Here is a 4,623-nt window from a genome sequence, read left to right as displayed (position 1 = left end):
ATAATCCAATACAATTCCTATCCCTCTTACAGAATATATCAAGATAAAGGTGAGGGTACAATAAACCATAACTAAAACAATACAGAGCATCACAACAACAATTAAATAAGCTCTTCGTAACTTCTGCGCCCATATCCTGAAAGGGGAAAAATGTAGGGGGGTGAGAACATCATCCTCGAAAGGGTTCTCAGTAGAGGGTTTTTGGGAATTACTGTAATAGGATACATGAAGATAATCGCACCAGTGATTCATAACCGTCTTATGCCTCTTTTCAAAAACAACGATTTACAATGAAAGTAAAGTCGGAAATCTTTTCAGAAAGAAGAACCGTTCAATTCTCAAAAACTCAAAAGCCTTTCAAAACGGTTTATCTATGCAGAACCAAAATAGCCTTTCATAATTTTATTCCAAACCAGAAACATAAAACCGAAATCAACCATCAGTTCATCTCTTTCCAACCACGGCCCTAGGCCCAAACAATCCAACCAACAACCAATCACCACAATCCAACAGAGTCCCAGATGCAAACACAGTTAGGAAGTTCAAGCACAAACAAACAGTTATTACAAGTATAACAGTTAGCAATTAATCACATAGGCAAACCAAGTATAATATGCACACCCAACCAATGTCACACAAATGCATATGATGCATGCCTGTCCCTAGTGGCTGATGATATCATCTGTCGGTTATAGAGCCAACCCGACAAGTCCTGGTAGCTAACCATTGCACTGTCCCTCTGTCGTGCATCCCCAACTCGAGTTATACTCATCATAAACTTGATCATAATCATGATCCATATCCATCACCCTCACTGGTGAATATTTATCCATCACCATCACTGGTGAATATTTATGGGGGCGAGCTCATCCGGGCCTTTCACAGTGCCCGGCCACACTTACGACATTGGGTTAACAGAGCTTCGAGTCTCAACCTGGAGCACATGGTGGCTAGCCATTGCTACTACCCAGGGAAACCCTCATCTCCAATAGTGGAAGTGCAACATCACAACTTATCAATATCTCAGCATAAATGCTTTCATTCTCAATCATGGATCAACATCTATCTCAGCCATTCGGCTCACGGTTCAATCCAGAACCAGCCAATATTCATATCATTCAAGGCCATTCCGGCTCACGATTCAATCCAGAACCAATCAATATGTATAATCATACACAGCCATTCCGGCTCACAACAAAACAGCACTTCCACATTCGAAATCATCAAATTCATGAAACCGACATTTAAGCCATAAATCATTTTCTCAATTCATTTCACTTCGAAATCAAGTTTCAACTCTCTTAAGCCTTTGCTTTAAAGATCTCATTTCTCAAATCATTTCGGCTCATAAGCCACTTTTACTCAAGGTAAATTCCCCTTTTAAAAACAATGCCACTCTCGGCATCCTCTTTCCAAAACTTCCATAATCATGGCAAGTTAAAAGCCTCTTTGAGATATTCAAAATCACCCATCTAACAATGGAATTTTATAACAAAAGTTTCTCGGCAGAGTCCCAAGTCTTTAGGGGAGAATAACATAACTTATTTTGCCAAATTCATTTAAAATCATTAAAACCTTGGCTTTTCGATTTGAGTAATAAAATAAGATCTAAGCCAAACCGAGTCACGTAATCATTTACTTCTTTCAAGCCGTTTCCTTTACTTAGGAAAACCAACTTCAACCCCCATAATAAATTCTAGAATGTTTCAACTATTCAAAATTGTTTTAGTCTTGCAAGAATTCAGAGTTCAAGAGTACTTAAAGCCTTTCTCCAAAACATTTCAAAATGAAACTTGTCAATAGACATTCAAGTTCTTTCAACGTCATTGAAACTCCTCTAATTGAAACCCTCAAGTCAAATTCAAAGGCATTGCCCTTGTCACATTTAAAACAGCTTTAAAACATAAGTTTCATCTAAATAACTTTTTTTTCTGAAAGAGATACAATGTCTTTCTTAAGAAGCAAGACTAAATCACAATTTCCTCTTTAATAATTCATTTCAAAAGCATGAATCATCCTTTTCTTGATAATTCAAATAAAATAGTAGAAGTCTTTAACTCATCATTTTTCCAAACAACCTTTCAATAAAGACTCAGATTTTATAGAAATTCCGGCAGCATCTCCCCTAAAACTTGGACTTTGCCACCCGGTTCGGGTCCCAACAAAAACCATTCCACAATCCTTTTCCAACAGCCCAAAATCCAAAATCAATTCAAAATCAAACTAAATCCAACAGTCGCCTCATTGGCACATCTCAAAGAAACCGTTTCAAAATCACACCAATATCAACCGAATTAACTCATTTCCAAAGCTTTAAAGAATCAGTTCAGCGATAAGTCATTTATCAAAACCAAATCAATTAAAGCACCCCAGGCTGAATTTCAAAAGTATTCTATCTTTCACATCATCAGAATAATTGACACGATTCAAACCAATCCTCAACGGATTAAACTCATATTTCAAGCCTTTAAAATATCAACTCCAAAACATTACATTTCACAAAGCCGCACAATAATTCAGCCAAACAAACATCCATAATCATTCGAGTCAATCAAATAATACATAAGGTAGATACAATCACTAAATACACCATATCTCACATCAGTATCCATATGTAATAATTCCAATATACAAAATATAGTTTTTGGAAAGCGCCCCTACCTCAAAACACAACTCCATAACCCAAACGCCTCATGGAGTCCTTTCCGCCTCAAACCGAACTGATGGCAACCAAAACCTCAGCTCCAAGCCACTTTCGCAACAGTCTCAACAACTCTAATCGCAACATACAACAACCGAACTCAATCTTATAGCAATTAACGCCACAAACCTCAGCGTGAGATAACAGAATAATAACGAAAAAGCTTTCAAATCGAAACGCTTACCGAATCGAAGGAGGAACGGCTGAACCGGAACAATGGCGGTCTTCAAACCGGTTCAGCGGTAGCCCGGCAGCCACCTCAAGCAGCAGTGGAGACGAATTCCGACCATGACAACCGCGACTGCACGACAACGTCATAACCATAAAAACCTAGGAACAGAAAGAATGAGAACCGACTGCAAGGACCCTTACCGGCGGTGGTTTCAGCGGCCAAGGCGGTTTTCTCCGGCGGCCATACAGTGGACTACAACCACAGCGGCAGCGAGGTTTTCCGGCTGTCAGAACTCCGGCAACGCAACAGCAGGGACGTTTTCTGGCGGCAGAGGCTTACCGGCGCAACTCAACACAGGACCAGATAGAGCGGTGGCAGCCTCCAGCAACTCCGGCGAGCTCCCTCAACAACGATAACGGTCGGAGCCTCGGTGACATTGACGGTGGCAGGAACGGCGGGGATAGCTTCGCACGGAACGACGGCGCTTGACCCTTCCCCCACCGCGAGCTCTCTGCCTCTCGCTCTCCATCGCGGCGGCGACAGTGAGGGACACGACGATGTGGCTCCAATGGCGCACCACCCATCTCGCGTGTTCCCTGTACGTGATCCCAACGGCAGCAGATCGGCGAGGACGAGCTCCTCTAGCTCGCATACGGCAGCTATTTCCTCAACCCTCTTCTGCGCGAACAGTGGCGACAGCATTGCGGAGATTCGACGGCAGCGGTGCGGGTGACAACTCGCAGGGCTGACGACAGCGATGCGACGGCGGTGGTGAAGCCCGACACGCCGGCGACGCCATTCTTTCCTCTCCTTCCCTCATTCTGGCTCAGTTTCCCCCTTTTTATTTCCGTTTCTTCTCTGAAGTTGTCGTGTTGCAGGTTTGCTAAAAGGAAGAAGAAAGGGTGGCGGCTGTAAGGAGGGTTGCGGCGCTAAAATAGGGACTTAGGGTGCGTTACACCGAAGGGGATGAAGCAGGGGTGGAGGTGTGGCTGCGCTTTGATTTGGGAAAGGGGAAGTGTTGCTGCTGCTGGGCTCAGGGGAACCGGGTAACTGGGTTAGGGTTTTTGAGTAAAATTAGGGTTAGGGATATTTTAGTAATTTCACTTAAAATTAGGGATAATATAGTAATTGAAACCCCAATTAAATCCAACACTAATTGTATATAGAAAATACTATTTGCTCCTCATTTTTACAAATTATTTTCAATAAAATGTCCCAACCAAATAATTAGAAATAATATACTTAATTTCTTTATTTTCCAAAATAACAATATTAATATTTAAAATATTACTTATCTAATCCAAATCATATAAAATCCTTGTTATTTCATAACTATCAACCTTATACTTTAAATATAGAAAATAATCCAATAATTATAAAATTTGATAATAATCATAACTTATCTCAAATCCAATAAATCAAAACTTGCCTCAATTATCTTTAATAAAATAAGCTCTGAAATTAAGGCTATAAATAACTGTAGGATTTGAGACTTGATCATGATAAGACTTTTCAAGTATTCTAGGTCTTACATTCTACCCACCTTATAAAAATTTTCGCCCTCGAAAATTGATACAAAATGAAAGATATTCCATAATAGTTCACCCTTGAACACATTTAAGGAAGAATAAAAAATATCTCAAAATATAATCATATATACGATTTTCAAATACTTTGATTGTCATAAGCATAAGGATGTAGAGGTAGGAGTGTGATTGCAAAGCAAACGTTACAAGGTAGGCTCCATGCA

The 4,623-nt window shown here is 40.4% G+C and overlaps 1 long non-coding RNA gene across 1 annotated transcript; it reads right to left on the bottom strand.

Moving 5' to 3' along the window:
- Nucleotides 1–3,910, bottom strand: LOC112765476 (uncharacterized). The gene is made up of 4 exons (XR_003183791.3): nt 3,074–3,910; nt 2,886–3,002; nt 2,662–2,775; nt 1–136 (listed from the first exon to the last, which is right to left on the bottom strand). It is a non-coding gene; the product is annotated as an uncharacterized lncRNA (long non-coding RNA).
- Nucleotides 3,911–4,623: the final 713 nt, after the last annotated feature.

Source organism: Arachis hypogaea, chromosome 17 (assembly GCF_003086295.3).
Source record: "Arachis hypogaea cultivar Tifrunner chromosome 17, arahy.Tifrunner.gnm2.J5K5, whole genome shotgun sequence".
NCBI classification, from domain to species: Eukaryota; Viridiplantae; Streptophyta; class Magnoliopsida; order Fabales; family Fabaceae; genus Arachis; species Arachis hypogaea.
The sequence above is the reverse complement of the archived record's forward strand: the minus strand, read 5'-3'. Positions and strand labels throughout refer to the sequence as shown.